The sequence below is a fragment of the Phascolarctos cinereus genome, unplaced genomic scaffold, assembly GCF_003287225.1.
Source record: "Phascolarctos cinereus isolate Bilbo 61053 unplaced genomic scaffold, phaCin_HiC Scaffold_1;HRSCAF=81, whole genome shotgun sequence".
NCBI classification, from domain to species: Eukaryota; Metazoa; Chordata; class Mammalia; order Diprotodontia; family Phascolarctidae; genus Phascolarctos; species Phascolarctos cinereus.
This window is the reverse complement of record NW_027555514.1, coordinates 101,907,762-101,926,336: the sequence shown is the minus strand read 5'-3', so window position 1 is coordinate 101,926,336 and position 18,575 is coordinate 101,907,762.

Genomic DNA, 18,575 nt, shown 5'->3' with positions numbered 1-18,575 from the left:
GCTCTCCCCTAAAGGTATATTGGCTTTTCAATTGCATATAGATTTGAAAAAATAATACTGGTTGGTAGGCATTTCTCTCTGCCTACCCTCACATCTCTAGATGCCACCATTCAGTGCATTTGAGCACAGATAAAAAAGAGTTTTTGGATTCTAAGAGACTGATGAAATAGTAAGATATTGAAATGACTTTCCAGGCTGAGAGGTGGTTGTTGTAGCACTTCCAAAAGGATCCTCAGAAGATATTATTTTGCATAAAGAGAGATGGGATCTTCGCCTCAACTTTGGAAATAAGGCTAATAGACTTTAGTAATGCCCGCTCCCAACAGAGAATTCCTAGTGGGTTTGGAACTAGTGGTTCTTCTGACACATTTTCTGGAGGGAGAGAACATTTTCTGTTCTTCCTATAGTTACATGAATAGTCTAGCTGTTGAAATGGGAAGTTATATTTGCAAATAGGAATACTTTTGAGGTTGCCAACAAGCTGTGACGAAACATTGGAAGAGGAATCTGATTTTGCTCTCTTCTCACTATCTTACCCTTTTCCTTCTGGTGGCTGTTCGTCTAGCTTTAATTTTCCCCCCCAGGATCACTAGTTTCTTTTGATTTTAAAACTTGAATTTGGCTTTGTTTCTATCGATTTTTAAAGAGATTAATTTTATTCAAGTGTTTTCCCCTTTCCATCTTTTTTAAATGAACAGAACATGTGTAAATAAAGGTTTTATTTTTCCAAAGCCAAACATGAAAAAATTCTCTTCTTTTGGACAGGACAGTCAGTAACTTGAAAAATCATTGACAAAAGCACTTTTTATTCGTTTGGATGAGAGTCAAGAAGCTGATAATGAGAAGTCTTTATAACATTTTTACATTCTGACAAGTAGACAGCTAGGCTATTCTATGTATTATTGTCTACATGAACATTTGACAAAATCTATTTGGAAATATCTCCAGGTCTAATGAAGACAGCTGTTAATTGTCTAAATGTTATATTCTATTTGAATATAGCCATCCTTTTTCTTATTTTGGTTGTTCAGTCTTATTTTTATTGTCAGTTGTGTCTATGTGACCCTGTAGACTTTGTCCCTGGGGTTTTCTTGGCAAAGATACTGGAATGGTTTGCCATTTCCTTCTCCAGTGTGTCATTTTACAGAGCAGGAAACTGAGGCAAATAGGTATTAAGTGACTTGCCCAGGGTCACACAGCTAGTAAGTGTCTGAGGCAGTATTTGAACTCGGATCTTCCTGACTCCAGGCCTGCTACTTTATCCACTGTATCATCTCACTGACCCTCCTTTTTCTTAATCTCAATCTCATTCCCATTTTCAGAAGTAAATTAAGAAAAAAGGCCTGAAGTAGTTTCCCCCAGTTTTCCCCTCTGCTATAAAATAGCTAGATGAGCAAATGAGGCATGGTGCCCCCTTTTAGTGTTCCAGAAGAACTGGGATTCCTTTTTTTTTTTTTTAAATTAACTGCCATCTAAGAGTAAAAAAAAAAAGGTACTTTCTGGATATTTTTTGGTTCTCACTTTCCTCCCATCATTCTTTAGTATGTCCTACTTTCCCTCAACCACCCCAACCATTTTCCTTTTGTTCACATCCGAATAATTTAGGCTATATCCTTGCTGTGTAAGAATCAAGGATAGAAGTAGGGATAATGTCATATACTGTGTACAAGAGGCCCTGGTTATATTTTTGTCTTATTGTTCTTAGTTATAAGTATGGGAATAAACAAAGGATCCATAATCCTCTTGGTATGGGGAAATCATTATCCATTTCAACTATTTGTGACTTGGTAGATAAGTTCTCAGAAATTGTCTGAATTGCACAAACAAGCAATTCGCCCAAAGATCAGTAGCTACTAAGTGCTGGAGACACAATTTGAAACTAAGTCTTCCTTAAACTTGGCCTAGGACTCCACTATGTCACACTGTCTTTTTCGTTGGTAAGTAATAATACTGAGTACCTGTATTTCCAGCTGTAAGCTGCGTACGCCAAGGAACTCGGTCATCCTACCCTGTGGCTACAGGCTTCATCCATTCAACAAACATTTATGGGGCCCCGGCTATGTCCTTGCTGGGGGATATCAGGAGCTGAGGACGTTTAAAAAAATGTTTAAAAGAAGACCAGGAGGGACATGATAGCTGTCTTCACATGTTGAAGGGCTGTAGTGTGAAAGGATTAGATTTGGTTTCTTTTGCCTCAGAGCCAAATAGCAGTGGGTGGAAGTTTGCAAGGAGGTGATTTTTGGCTTGATGTCAAGGAAAAATTTCTTTAATTTGAGCTGTCCAGAAGAGAAATGACCTGCTAAGAGAAGTATGGTGCCTTCTCTCTTTTTGGAAGTCTTCAAGCAGAGGCTGAATGGTGACTTGTCGAGTATGTTATAGTGGAGATTTCTTTCTTGTAAGGGATGGACTGCTGAAGTCCTTTCCAACACTCTAATTTTGTGATAGAAAGATAATGAAGTAATCCCAGCCCTTAAAACTTTTAAATTGCATTAGTGAGAACAGAAATTAATGATGCACAAATAAATAAATGTTATATATATGTATGCATGGTAATTTGCTGCAATGTTCCCAGCTCTCCAACGGTCACTGTTCTTCCTTTTCCCTGCATTGTGAGGAACAACAACAGGAACTTTGGGATTAGATGACTGAGAGGAAATGATGCTGTCCAGCAGCTTTAGAGTGCTGAGAAGTTCAAAAAGAAAGAAGCAGGGACAGGTTGGGTCGAAGTTCCTTGCTAGACTTGGTTGACTCTACTCACCCTTTTGTGTTATGGATGACCTGTGGCCAGATGAGGTAAAAAACCAGCCCAGCTTAGAGTACCGACTTTCTTAGGATCCACTGGATTTCAAATGCTAGCTTACATGGCTCCAATGAGCAGAGAACTCCAGAGCTCCTAATGGGCAATCTTATGGGAAATTCGAGTCAAACATCCTGTGTGGTTGTTATTCAGTCATTTCAGTTGTATCTGATTCTTCATGACTCCATTTGGGGGTTTTCTTGGTAAAGATACTGGAGTGGTTTGCCTTTTCCTTCTCCAGCTCATTTTACAGGTGAGGAAACTGAGGCAAACAGGGTTAAATGACATGTCCAGGGTCAACACAGCTAGTAAGTGTCTGAGGACAGATTTGAACACGGGAAAAAGAATCTTCCTGACTCCTGGCCCAGCAATCTATCTACTATACTACCTAGCTATTATATTCCTCCTTCCTGCCCAAGGCGGAATTCCAACTGTACATAGTCTGTAACTCCCGGTTTCAGAGGTATTGGTGATTCTTTGTTCTTGAAGAAGACCAATGACATCAGGAGGGTCTGATCTTACATTGGAGGATGGTGAGGGAATTTTGGGGGTTGAGAGGAGCAGTGAATTCTCAGCTACTTGGTAGATAATTTGTCTTCTGCACTGTGCCTCAGGTTGAGTACTATAACACTTATTGATTCTATGTTAAGAGTAAAAATACACTATGCAGCATAACAGCTTCCCTAGGGAGCCAACTCTATTAGTCCAAAGTGAAATGACTAAAATACTCATTAAAATATAGCACAAGATATGTAGTGGGTGGTGGAATGGGGGCTCAGAGCTAATTTTGATTGGTAGATTCATATGTACCTTTTTCACCAGGGTGCTTTGAAGCAAAGTATGCAAAATCCATTTGAGTGAGGGAAGAAAATATTGAAGTTTCTGTCTTCATCTTGAATGAGAAATGAGCTTTACTAATGTTGAATATATAGGCCTACACTGGCCCTCCCCCCCCACCCCAATTTGGTATGTATTTTAGATAGTCACACTGTCTCATATACAAGGTATACAGAGTATCCTGAAGGGAGAGTGGGAGGTTCACAGCATTGGAGGATTAATGATTCCCTTACTTATCTGTTTATGGTACATTGTGACTTATTTTGAGATATGTATCCAGTTAAGTACATTTATTGATCACATTATCTAGTTTAAACTAAACCTGACAAAATGGACAAATGATTTAAAAAGATTCCTACAAAGAAACTACAGTTTGAAGATACTCCTAAAGTAAGTACAAGTAAGCAATAAGATGGTAGAGATGACACCTTTTGTGTTCATATTCATAAGACACGTTAAGGTTAAAAACAATGACTACTCAAACTTGACAGAAGTTGCCCCCAAATTTTAATTATCGTAGATGGATTATATTCACTATTAATGATGAACCTCTCTACAAATATGCTATACTTTTGAGATCAGTTGATAGCATGAAGCCATCATAATTAGAAACATATTTTAAAACCTGCTTATATTGACCAAAATGATGTAAATGTGTTACTTACAGAATTACACATCTACATAGATGAACTTGGAAACAGAATTTCTAAACACCTTTTAAAAATTTTGCAAATGAAAAGTTGATGAATTTTTAGCCCATTTGTTAAAACTTTGAAAATGCAATCCTTCCAATTGTTTTGCAAGAACAACTGATTGACATTAGTGAAGATAGAAATGTTTTCAGTCAAATTTCAACAAAACTTTGTGTAACTGATAGATGGGACTGAAAATGAGTATTGTGCTTAAGGAAGTATAACCAATTATACATTTTCATTTGTAGCTTTGTGGGATCTCTTTGAGTTCTGAGAATCATTCAAACTAAGTATTAAAATTAACTGAACTTGGAACCAGACCCTCAAATTGCTGTCTCCAGGGGGTTGATTAAGTAAATAGCCCCACCCCATTTGAAGTATTAAGATGTTGAGCCCTGATGCCTTTACCAGGTGAAAACACTTCTACTGAGTCAATCCTAGACTTTAGACTGTGTGGAAAAACTGCTTGATCAACTGGAATTATGTTAAACAGGAAGTGGGTTCAAATTGATGGAAGAAATTTTGTCACACCTAGTGGGTCATCTATAGAATATTGAGTGTGTTTGTGCCTGAGAGACTTGAGCATCTGGTCCCAAAAGAGAGAGCTATTCTGAGGACTTGTTTTGACTGGAGAACTTCGTGAACCTGAGAGCCAGAAGTGATTAGACTTTCCATCTTCCCACTGGCATCCTAGCAATATCCCTGAATTGACTGTTGGCAGTGTCTTCATCAAGTGCCAAGGACAGAGTAGGTGAGATGAAATGAAGATTTGAGGCTCCACCAAATATCCCCTCAGAAAAGCTACAACTTACCTAAAAGGAGCACAACTTGAGGACTCTAGCAAAACGACTTGCAGGGGTCAAAAGAAAAGGAAAGATGTTCTATTAGCTGTAGGCAAGCAACTAAGTGAATATTACAGAGAAGAGGGCCCTGATGCATTCTCGATTGCTACCTTTTTAATGTGAAATGTGTTAAAAATATGTCTTACGCCCCTGGAGAAAGTACTAGTAGCTGAGAAAGTGATTCGGGCAGATAAGGGGATAGGAACAGAAGAGGAAGAAGAAATGCATAAGGCCTTTGAGAAATACTTGAGCATAGTTGAAGAGGACAGGGAAGATGTGCATTCCCCTGAGCAACAGAAAGATGTATATTTACCTTCAGTTAAACAACAGCCTGGGAGAAAATTTAAATGCAAGGGCGTTAGAAAAGGGCAGAAAGCAGAGGGGAAGAAGTGCCCATGGACTTAAAATTAGCTAGGAAAATAAGTTTAAGCATGTAGGAGAGAGGAGTATGTATAGCAAGCTTAAGGAAGGTATAATTTATTTGCACAGTGTGATTAGAGGTTTTGAAAGTAAAAAGGTTTTGAAACTTTTTGAGAATTGTTAGGAAAAAATTCTTTCTTTTTTGCATTCTAAAGCTCTGGCCAAAGCTTTGGGTGTAAAATTGAAAGATTATCAAAGATAAGTTGTTGGAAAATATTCTCTTCCTTTCTCTCCATTCCAGCCCTGGCCAAGTTGGGGTGTGAGAGACAGAATGAGAATAGTGAAAAGGAGGGTGCACCCCCTCAGATCGTAAAGAAAAGTTTTTTATTTTTTTTGGAATGCAATCAAAAGATAATTTAGCTCATTCAAATTAGTAATATGCTTGTTTCAAATTTAAAAAATCTAGTATCGTTACAAATTGGTAAACTTTTGTATTGTTTTGTGTTATGTCAAATAATTTTGAATAATCTAGATGTTAAAATGTGAATTAAAAAAGACTGAAAGACAGTGGAAAAGCTGTGTAAAAGCCAGCTAAATTATTTTATCAAGTCCAGTTAATCTTGTTTTGTAATGTTTTATAACTGTCAATTAGAAAGTCAGGTATTTCCATCTTTACCTGTAATTAAAGAACAGCCTATAGTTAAAAACAATTTGACTATCACTTATGAAAATTACCAGATTGTTAATTAAGTTACTTGAAGTTACTGTTTTAATGTTAAAACCTAAAATTTTTAATTACTTATGAGTGAAAAGGAGGAGCACAAGGCAATTCCCTCTACTTTGTAAATTTGCAAGGGCTCCTGGAAATTATCTGCTGTGGGCAAGGTCATCTTCCCTGAAAAGAAAGAAAAAAAGGAGAGAGAGAGAACTTGTTAGAATTGTGCAGTTCCTAAGCAGTTAATTTGGCTTGCTGGGAAGCTGCAGCTGTATGAAACGATTTCTAATAATTGGCTTTTTTTTTTTTTACCAGAACAAGTTTAAATTTGAGAAAGCTGTTAAGTGAGATCTCTTATGTATGTGACTCATGGTAAATCTTTGTTACTTATTACAACTGCATGGGAGTAAAATTAACTATATCTGGCCTTAAGCCATGATTAGTGAAACTCACTGCTTAAGGTAAAAGACTCTTAGGACTATAACTAATTTTGTTTTGAGTTTTAAGTTGGGTATAATCACCTCTATTAAATTAGTATTTGAAGTTTTCCTATTATGGTCCTTTAAGAAGGAATGCTTTCTACCACGTGCAAAAATTTTGTTCGTAACACTATTAAACCTGTTGGGCAAAAATATTCCCAGAGAAAAGTAATTTATTATATGGATGATAAACTTAGTGAACTTTCCTTATTAATGTGTGAACTTTAACAAACTCTTCAGTCTCAAAGATTTATAATTACTCCTGATAAGGCACAAAAGAAACCACCCTTTATTATTTTAGACATATTGTTTCACTGTCTGCAATTAGACCCCCTGTGGGGGCAAGATATTTTACATCTAAGGGGAATTGTTAGTTTGGGTGAAACAGTGGCTTTTGACAAAAAGGAAGCTTTTTACAGTAAAGCAATTAATTGAACAAGACTTTTAAAAGGACACATAGAATTCTTTACAAATCCTTGGAATTAACCTGTTTTTGTTATTAAAATGAAGTCAGGGAAATAGAGGATGCTTCATGACCTCTGAGCTATTAATGAAGTCTCCCTTCACCCATATGAATTCTGTTTCCTAGCCTTTGATAGTTATTGATTTCAAAGACTGCTTTTTTACTATTCCACTGCAAGAAGCTGACAAATGTTTTGCTTTTATAATACCCAGTGTTAATGCAGAACACCCTGCAACCAGGTTTCAATAGAAAGTCCTTACTCAAGGCATGAAAAACAGCCCTACAATGTGTCAAAATTTTGTTAATAAAGCTATACAACCAATTAGAAAAAATTTTCTCAATGCAAAAATAATACACTATATAGTGACATACTTTGTAGCTGTTCCACTGAACACTCATATGTTTATTTCCTGAGCCTCAGTTAGCTTTACAAGAATATGGGCTTATTATAGCCCAAGAAAAAGTTTAAGAAAAATCTCCATTTTCCTACCTAGGTCATATTGTCACCAAAACAACAGTGAAGCACTTAATGATTTTCAAAAACTTTTAGAGGATACTAATTAGTTTTGACCATCATTCCAAATTACTACAGAACAACTGGCTAATTTCTTTTTTACATTTAGAGGAGATCCTAATCTAAATTCCCCTAGGACATTAACTCCTGAAGCAAAAAAGGAGCTTTATTTAGTCAAACAGAAAAATTCCTGAAGCTCAACTCACCCATATTTTTTTAAATGAAGAGGTACCAGGTGCTATTCTTAGTACTCCAGTGTCCCCTACAATTTTTAACTTACAGGAAATTTACTTTCTGTTATTAATTAACCTTATAATAAAAGGCAAATAGACACTCTTGTTTCCTCTTAGAGAATTGGCAAATTGCTATTACTCTTTTCTCTGGTCGTATTGATAATTACTTACCATTTCTTAAATTATTCATAGGTATTTCAAAAAGATTGTTAGATTTAACCCCATTCCTTCAGCACCCATGACATTCATCGATGGGTTAAGTACAGGTATAGCAGGCTATTTTGAGCCTATTAATGTTGTTTCTGATAACAATTAATCAGTTTATGTCTCTCAGAATATAGAGACTGCAAAGTTAAAATACATTACTAATACACAATTATATACTGAAAGCAATGCCATTATTGATTCTTAACTACAATGCTGCCACTTAACTTTTATTAAGCTTTTATTGAGCCTTTTTATTAACTATATTCTGCCAATACAACAACCTTAACTGTAGAGAAGAAAACATTTTGTGACTATTTTTGAATAAACTCCTACAGTATTAGAAACATAGTATAAAGAATAATGATTATTTTTTAATTAACAGCCTGTTTCAAATGTATCAAGAGGCTTTTCTCCCAAACATATTTGACAATTGGATGTAACCTATATGCCTTCTTTTGAAAAGCTTTCTTATATTCATGTTATAATGGATACTTTTTCTTCTTTCATTTTTGCCACTTTACAAACAAGTGGTACAATTAAATATGTGATCAATCATATTTTACAAGCCTTCACAGTTATGAGTGTACTTAAATGAATCAAAACAGCTAATGCTGCTCTATTATATATATACACACATAAATACATATATATGTGCATACACATACATATATACACACTTATCCATAATATGTAAACTCTGAGGACAGGGACTACTGTTTTTTCATTTTTTTATTTTCTGCTTTGTATCCCTGGCATCTATCCCAGTGCCTTGTGTATAGTAGACCCTTAAATACTTGTTGGGTTGAAGACTGGAAGAATGATACCTTATATGTAAATATTCTAAAATATACACAAATGCCGTGGGATTATGGGATTTGTGCTAGCTTTTTCCTATTCTGAACCTTGATTTTGACCAGTGTTCTCAAAGGTGGGGTGAATGCACCCCAGATGGTACACGAGACAATCCACTAGGGCGTGTAAGGAAAATACTAAGATTTCTATTTCTATTTACTTTTAATAAAAAAGAAATAATTAAGCTTTAAAAAAAGATGAGAAAAGAAGTAGGACAGCAGTTGTTGATATGTTCTTGGTGACTTCTTTTCAGAATAATAAAATCCATAATCATTTCATCAAGCATTTAGTATTTTTCTCTCTTTCAGATACTTTGAAAACCAGTCCTTTAGTGTCTTTAACCCTGTGTCACTCTAGAATAAATATATCTGAAGTTCTGCCTAAAAAAAAAACAGTTAATGCTCCTGAGGAGCTTCCATTAGCAAAACATTTTCTTCCTTTTATGCTTTTTATAACATTTCTCTGATCACAAACATTTTATATAATTAAAAACAAAGATATTAAAATTATTCTTTTCAAAAAAAAGGGAGGGGGAATCTGGACTAATATCCCTCATTGATAATTGGTTATTAATTTTTGACAATTGGCTATTAATTTTCTAAATATTAACAAAGATGAGTACACTCCAGCCTAAAAACATCCAGAGGCCCAGATCCATTACCGGATCCATTACTAACAAGGGGATGAGGGTGTGCTCATATTTTTTCAGAAAACTGATAAACCTGTCTGGATACCAGAAAAAGATGTCAGAGTATATATAACAACTCACAGCTTGAATACAGAGCATGAGAATTCAGGGAAAGCACAGAAGGAGCCAATCTACAGTGACAAGTTGCCTTCCCACATGGGGTCCAGTGAAAGCTCCCTCTCATCAAGTGATAAAAGACTCCTGGACTTGTATTTTTAGTAATAGTAGCTCTACTTTCTACTCAAGTGTGTAATGTACAGAGTGCTCAGCACTGGACTTATTTTTCCTTTTCCACCCTGGATGCAACCTCTCACATATATGGACAAATTGGGACTATACATACACTAATAACACCTGCATATTTGGAAGACAAGAAGATCCCTATCTCCAGGATAAAGTCAAGATTACAATTACCCTCAGATCTCTAGCATCCAGGACACCTATATGTTTTTCAAAATTTAGGAACAATATTGAATCCTGTTTTTTCCTTGTTACATCAGTTTTTAATGCCAGTTTGTCTCATGGATATGCAACTTTTATTCAATCTAATACTACTTTTGAATAGTATGTTACTTGTGTCAATTGTGCTGTCAAACAATGTATTGATAATAATGACTATATTGTATTTTTGGTAGAACAATCATCATTTGCTATTTTCCCTACCAACGTTTTACATGAATAGTTTCAGAATTCTGGTGAACATGTTCTTCAAATTATTACTTCCTCCTTAAGTCAATCAAAACAATTTATTTGTCTCCTTATTATTGGTTTAATCATGTTGCTTCTTTTATTGTATCTACTACCGTTTCTTCTATTGTGCTACAATCTGAAATCTAAACTGCATAATTTGTATATGACTTAGCAAAAAATATGTTTAGTACTTAATGCACAAGAAGCTATTGTATAAAGTCAATTTATTAGAACAATCAGTATTGTATTTAGCAGATAAGTTAGAACTCTTGAAAACAAGATTGCTATTGCAATGGGATTATAGATATTCATATATTTACATTATCCTGCTATGCTATGATGCTTCGGATCCTAATATCTCATGAGAGAAGACAAGTGCCTGCCTATTGGGGGCCTGGCACAATTCTAAATACCACCCAGGAGATTGCAGACAGTCATTCCCCAGGGGCCAACCCAAAAAATTTGGCTGTAGAGATCTTAGAGAAATTAAGTGCGATCAATATATTTAAGAATTTATCTGCCTTGTTACTTCATGCATTTTCTTGGGCAGTATTATTCATCATACTATGTTTCATTATCCCCTGTATTGTTACCTTAATTAAATCAAGGATCACAGTGTTGGGAATGGATGTTCATCACCTCAAGCTACTTGCTAATTCGAAAAGGGAGGAGCTTGTTGAGGGCCGATCTTAAGAGTCTGATATGGGTTTAAGATCCAGGACAGAGTTTGACCTTTGCCTAGGCTTTTACCCAAAGGGCTCAATAATTAAAAGCATGGCTCTCCAAATCTCTCCCTGTTAGGAGGTTCCTGAGACATTCCTTTTCACTCTTTGAACCTTAGATTTACATATTCACTCCTCTATACAGGTGCCAGGAAAAAGCCTTGGAATTTACAACTCTATCTAGGAACTCTGATAAGTAGTAAATGTATGTTATCACATCCTTAGCAGATGTTTGGGGAGTGTCTCATGGAGAGGACTTTTTGAAGTTAGAATGGATTTTCTCTATATATCCTGTGCCCTCAGAAAAATAAACTGAGTCAGTTTTTCTGCTCCGCCTGGCCCACTTCTTCATGTCTTATTTCACGCCTTTCCATTCAGTGCACTATCTGGTTGCGGGCAACAATTAGCTAGGCATTGGATCTTGAAATAGTGTATTTAAGGTCAATCAGCAACCATGTATTAAGCCAGGCCCTGTTCTAAGCACTGGAGTTGTGTAGAAAGGCAGAAGTAGTTCCTGCCTCCAAAGAGCCCACATTCTTTCAGGGGAGATATGTAAATAACTACAGACAAGGGATATAGGAGTGCATGAAACTTGATCTCAAAGGCAAAGGCACTAGCAGCTGATGGGACTGGGGAAGGTCTTCTCCAAAGGTATGATTTGAGCTTATTCTTGAAGGAAGCCAGGGATGGTAAGGCTGAGATGAGGACAGGGAACATTTCAGGCAAAGGAGTTATTCAGTATAAAGACGATGTTAAATCAAACACAAATTTGGCTAGCAAGAATAGATACATAAGGGCTCATACTTTCCCAATCATATTATAGGGAGCTTTATGAAGAAAACAAAAATAAAAAGCCTCTAGTAGCATGTGATGGTTTTAACATCAAGAAACTTAATATTAAGAGAATAAAAAGGCTACTTGCCCCCAATTCTTAGTTACTTAATGGCTGTGGTTATATATGCCCACAGTCAGCATAATATTTGATGTCCTTAAAACATTTTACCTAAGCAGTTTAGTTAGCTTTGAATAGGATTGAATCATAACATGGACTCTACCATGGAGGATTGCACCCGTATGAAGTAAGACACAATTCTTTGCAGGGATTTTGTGCTACTACTCAAGGCCCTCTGCATCTTTATTGTCAGAGTTTTACTGGTATCTTTACACTATTGTCTTAAATTAAACTACCATTTTTAATCCCTTCCTGGACTCTGAAGGAGTAACTCATTCCAACAAATACTTAAGTTCATACCCTGTGCAAGACACTTATGTTCTTTCCTATTTTCACTCTTTTCACTCAAGTCTAGTGGCTGCTTTGGAAAATTCTTTGAATTAGAGAGGACTCCCAAGATTCTTCCCAAAGAAGAGATGAGAAAATTCAACTCCCCCCCTCACTCTCCCACTTTTTTTTTTAAGAGGGAGACTACATATATGGAATGTTATTTGTGATATCAGAGTCAGTTGATATATTAGTGAGGGTTTTGGGGTTTTTTTTTATTCTTGTATGAATTGCTGGGTATATGTTGTGGGAACAATGTTAATGGAGGATATGCAACTCCATTGTAAGGCTCCATTTTGTGATTAAATAGTTGCTAGTTGTTTTTCGGTAATAAGATAAAGACTTTAGTGGTATAATTTGGCAATAATGTGTGTTCCCCAAATTTAGGCAAACAACTACTAATGACATGTGACCCTCCTTCAAGCTGATAAACACCTTTTGATGTGTCTCAAAACTGATAACTGAAAAACACTAGCTAAGGATGTTAAAGTGATTTGCCCAAGGCCACGTAACTAGTAAGTATCATAGAAAAGATTTTTAACTTGTCATGCTAGCATAAGCTGCACACATCTGGGCACACTCAGTTAAATTCATTATAGAAAGAACCAATCAAAAAGTTTCCTAATTACCTGGAGGATTGGAGGTGTATATGTCTCAATCTGTACTCTGAATCCATTACTTCTCTATCAGGAGGTAGATAGCATGTTTCATAAATCCATTAGAATTATAGTTGATCATTTATGTTGATCAATTTCCAAGTCCTTTAATGTTGTTTGCCTTTACAATATTATTGCTATTGTATAAATTGTTCCGGTTCTGCTTACCTCACTCCATCAGCTCATGCTAGTCCTGTCTTTAGCTATTGTGCCTCAAGAACACATTTATATGTCATAACTTGTTTAGCCATTACCCAGTTGATGGGCACTCCTTTAGTTTTCAGTTCTTTGCCATCACAAAAAGAGCTGCTATAACATGACTAATGTGAAAATATGTTTAATATGAATGTATATGTAGAGCCTATATCAGATTGCATGCCATTTTGGGAGGGAGGGAGGGGGGAATTTGGAACTCAAAATCTTATGGAAGTGAATGTTGAAAATTAAAAATAATTTTAAAAAGAGCTGCTATAAGTATTTTTGTACGTATGGGACTCTTCCCTCTTTCTTTGATCTCTTTGGTGTGAGTTTTGCTTTTTTTTTCCCTTTCTCATTGTATATGTGTATGGGGCATGGGAGAGGAGGAAGAGAGTATTAACCTGGAGATTTTTGAAAAATGGATATAAAATAATATGTTGAATTTACAAGTAGCTCTTGAGATGGCCTTCCAGATCTGGGGGGGTGGGGAAGAGGAGTGATACCAAGTACCACATGAGGTAGTTCACACTTTTTTGACAGCTCTGATTTTTAGAAAGTTTTTCCTTTTATAGAGTTGGAAGTTGTATCCTTGTAACTTCTATTGATTAGTCCTAATTCAACCCTCTGGGGTCAAGCAGAATAAGCTTAATCTCTCTCTCTCTTTAACAAATCAGTGAGTATGTGAGCATATGAGCATATGTGAGTATCATGAGCAGTGAAATGGTAATTGAAGCCATGAGAGTAGAGGAAGTCATGAAAGGAAGGGAGTGTACACATAGAAGAAGAGAGTTGTGGAGATCTCCACGTTTAGGGAGCAGTAGGAGGAAGATCCTTTAGAGAGGAACAGGGAAAACAATTAGAGTTGCAGTGCTATGGAAGACAAAAAAGAAGAGGGTGTCCCCACAAAAAAAGGGTTGTTGTCATTTGCCCTTTGCTCTCAAAGAGGACCCTGTGGAAGGTGATGCCATGACTTGCAAATGAATTGGATTTAAATAAGTGAGGGCTGTGCAAAGTCACCAGCCTCACTCTCTCTCCTCAGGAGCCATCTGGGTCCAGTGGCAAGTTATAGATCAGGATGACTGGAAATGGTCCAGGATGTGTGGGAAGCCTTGGCCTTTTTGAGCTAAAGTCTTTAACAGGTCTCAGTTTGTCTGAGGCAACGCCCAGTCAGTGATTAAGGATAGGTAAAATGAGGCAAAGAATGGCTTCTTTTACCTAGTCAAAAAAAAAATCAGTATGGGAGGGGATGGTTCTCAGGGTTTCTGACCAAAACAGAAACAATTGTTATTTACACTCACTCTGAGTCACCAGAATCCAGAGAATTGGGGGTCATCAAAAGAGCTTTAGAGATGCTAAAAATAGTAATGCTGCTGCTGATAATAAATAAATAAATAATAAATAAATAAATAAATAAATAAATAAATAAAGATATTAGACTTCATATTTGAGAATCACAAAAATCCTGGTAGGTTGGTGCTATTACCCCCGTTTTACAAATGAGTAAAATGAGACTCACAGAGGTCAAATGCCTTGTCCAGGGTCATACAGCTAAGTGCTTAAAGTGGGATTCAAATTCAGGTCTTCCAGACTCCAAATTCAACATTCTCAGTCTAGGATGAGAACTTAAAAAGATGCTGTTGGCTATGGCAATAAGAGGATCATTAGTCCTTTCAGAAAGATCAGTTTAAATTTGAGGGAGGGATCAAAGCCAGATTACAAGGTTTGAAGTGGGTGGAGAAGTAGAAGTATCAGGTAAGCACTACTATTTGTAAGAGTAAGTCAGGTGGAAGTGTGGCAGTGATGGTGGAAAAGTTTTTACATTCTTCCCTTTGAATTTTCTTAGGAGTAGAAGGAAGGATAAGCAAAGGAAGTTTGACTGCTGCTGTTTTGATGCGAAGTCAGGCTTAGATGGTTAAATACTATCATTGTACAAATTAAAAGCTCTTATGCACAGTGTATGCTGTTTAGGGCAAGGACTGAATTAGGAATACTTACCATCAAATTTCATACACTCTATAGCAGAGTAGATGTCAAGAACGCAAACAGGTATAAAACAAATTAATTTGTGATTAGTATCAATGCAGCCTCTCGTGACTTCAGTAGACAAAAGGCTAAAACAGCACCTGGTTGATACAAAGGCTACAAGCTTCAGTTGATACAAAGGCTACAAGCTTCAGTGATACTTCTGGGAATGCATCAGTAATTGATTGGTGAGTAGTTGTAACTGAAAAGTAGGAACTGAAATATAAACTGTATTAGTATAGTAATTAGGGAAACCCAGTGGAGCTATTGGAAGGATAAGTGTGTCCCGAGTAATTGCACCACCTTTCTGGCATGCAAAGGTGACATTTAATTGGGTGTATTTAAGGAGAAGCAGGCATGATGGCTTTGGGGAGTGGATGAAGTAGTGGCTGCAATTATATTGCATTTTGGTAGAATTCCTTATCTTTGGAGACAGAACTGTCATAAGTAAGCAGCTCTACAACCTATTAAACTATGACTGCTGTGATTCGTTTCATAGTGTCTAGCATCTGATTTCTATGACTTTATTATTAGGTGTAAAAGGATGTTTTTGCTTCTTAAAACTTTGTAACTACAAATAATATTCTTAATCTGAGGAATATTTGTGAATTGATATTTCTTGATAAAAGAACATGTATATATACACACACATATATATATTTACATACATACATAGCTATATTAGTGAGCTGAAGTTTTTTCTTTACTTGATAAGAATTAGAATCTTTGGGAAATTTTTCCTGTCCTGTGGAATCTAAGCTAATATTTTATATGTGGTGCCACAAGGGAAAACTATTGTAAGCACTTCCACAAGGTCTTTGATTTCCTTCTTGAAATAACTAAGAGCCAGAATTACCTGGGAGGAGTCATACCCATATCATTTGGCTAGTGCCTTGAAAATGTTCATTATTTCTTACTTACTTTTGCTTTCACTCCTAAACCTGCATTTCCCAATAATAACCTCCTAGATAAGTGGCCATGTAGGCCAAAATGGTTTTCATAGATAAGACCCTCCACATGCCTCCTGTTAGCTAACCTTGAGTAAATTGGAAAATATCCTCATTTTATACTCTTGTTATTCTCAAGCATTTATTATAGTAAAAGATCCCCACAAGTAGGTCTGGAAATTGAGGTATTCTACATGACCTCTTGCACCCCATTAATGAGTATCCTGAAATCACTGAACATGAAGGATCATTTCTTTAACATGTCAGAGACGGGACTTTTCCTATAAAAAAAAAAAAGGAACTACTGCCCCAAACTGGGGAACACCCACACCATTTCCCCAACCTTGATACTGGTTTAGAGGCCTGAAGCATCCAGTTTCTATCTCTGGTTGTAAAGAACATCCTTTAATAAATATTTGCCACCAGACCACACAAGTAGTGATTTTGGTGCTAGAGGTACCAATCCTTAAGCACCCAGCACGGTAGGTAGAGCCAAGATGGCAGAGCAGCAGGAAGAAGTACAGCTGAGCTCTTCCCCACAACTCTTTCAGAGAGATCTAGAAAACTCACCAGAATGAGTCTTGATTGGCTAATACCAGAAAAAAATCCACAATGGGTCATTTTTTCCAGACCAGTCGGTATAGGTAGACAGGTCTTAAAACACTGGGGACAGGGGCTAGCTGGAAACATTCTCATGAAGCAAGGTCCCTTCCTTGTTCAGGATTCAGGGATAGGCACCAACTAGCAGATGTCAGAGGTCTTGGCAGACTGAGGAGGGGACACGATCCTATGGGCAGTGCGCCAGGGTGAGAGGTGCTCGTGGCCGTTAGGTTGCGTACAAAGGAACAGACAGGTTAAGAAGTAAGCAGCAGCTTTGTGGCTTTGACCCCAGGAGCATAGCAGGGGCTCAGACCCAGCTTCTAGCCCAATCTGAAGCCTTTAGGGAAATAACTAGAGGATACTTATTGATAGCCTGTAAAAGCAAGTTTAGAGAGATATCTTGGCTTGGGAGGAGGCTGTATTGATAGACATATGGAATGAGCTTAAACAAGAACCTAAAAGTCTATTTAGGAAGACATCTAATATCTAGGAGAAAGCCTAGGTCAGGAAGAGAGGGCATGTGTGGTTTGATGTTGCACTTTCACTTTTTGGTTTGCCTCTACTGATCTGGACTCTATCTCTTATCTCTTGAGGATATGTTCCATTTGGAGCTGCTTCATCAGTGGGGAGACGAACTGACTCAAGAAAACCTTTCGGGTGAGGGAGGAATGTAGACGGGTAGGGAGGGTATCCAGGGATGTCTTTTCTTACATGGGTCCTTCTGTATGTTTCTTTCATTCAATGACCTACTAAGAAGGCAGTTAGGGGTGGAAATAGAAGGGCATGTAATTGTGGTGTTCCCATACTATCTCTTGTCTACTGTGACCATGACTTGCTCTGCCTTGGGAGGGAGGGGGCAGTCTACTTGAAGAGTGAATCTCTGACATATTAATGCATATATAGCCTGGTTTATTCTGCAAAAGAGATCAGTCTGAGTTTCTGCCCCATTTCTACAAGGCTATGTGTGAGGCATTAAAAGGGACTCAAGTGCTTATTGTGTATAGGTTTCATGTTCTTTCATGTCTTGCTTCACTTAGGATGTTTTCTTATAGTTTGTATATAAACCATACAACAGTTCCTCTGTGTGTCTTATTGTGTGTTCACATTTAGCTTTTTCATATGGTTATTTGGGAAACATTTATCTTCCCTGTTGTTTAGTCATGTCTGTGTCTTTGTGACCCCACTTGGGGGTTTCTGGGCAAAAATACTGGAGTGGTTTGCCATCTCCTTCTCCAGCTCATTTTACAGATGAAGAAACAAGATTAAGTGACTTGCCCAGAGTCACACAGCTAGTAAGTATCTGGGGCCAGATTTGAACTCAGGAAGATGAGACTTTCTGACTTCAGGACTGGCACTCCGTCCACTGTATCATCTAACTGTCCTCTATCTCTCCTACTAGATTGTAAACCCCATGAGAGCAAATACTCTGTCTTCTTTCTTTCTCTCATGGCATCTAGCACAATATATTGTCTCTAGTGAGTGATTTCTCAATATCTGAATGAATGAATGCATATGTGGGCACAGAATGATTAATGAGTTTCCTCATCTGCAAAATGAAAGGTTGGACTAGATGAGCTCTATGGTTCCTTCTGTGTTTAATATTCTATGATTCTATAATTCAATTTTATTAATAAAGAATTATATTTTTCTAAAAGTAAATTAGCTACGGAATTGGAGGGTTAGCTTTAAGGTTAAACCTTTCATTTAAATAAGGGAGCCATCTTGTGGTGATGTGTTGGAATAGCATGGAGAAACCCACAAAGTGAGAAAGGGTCTAGAGTC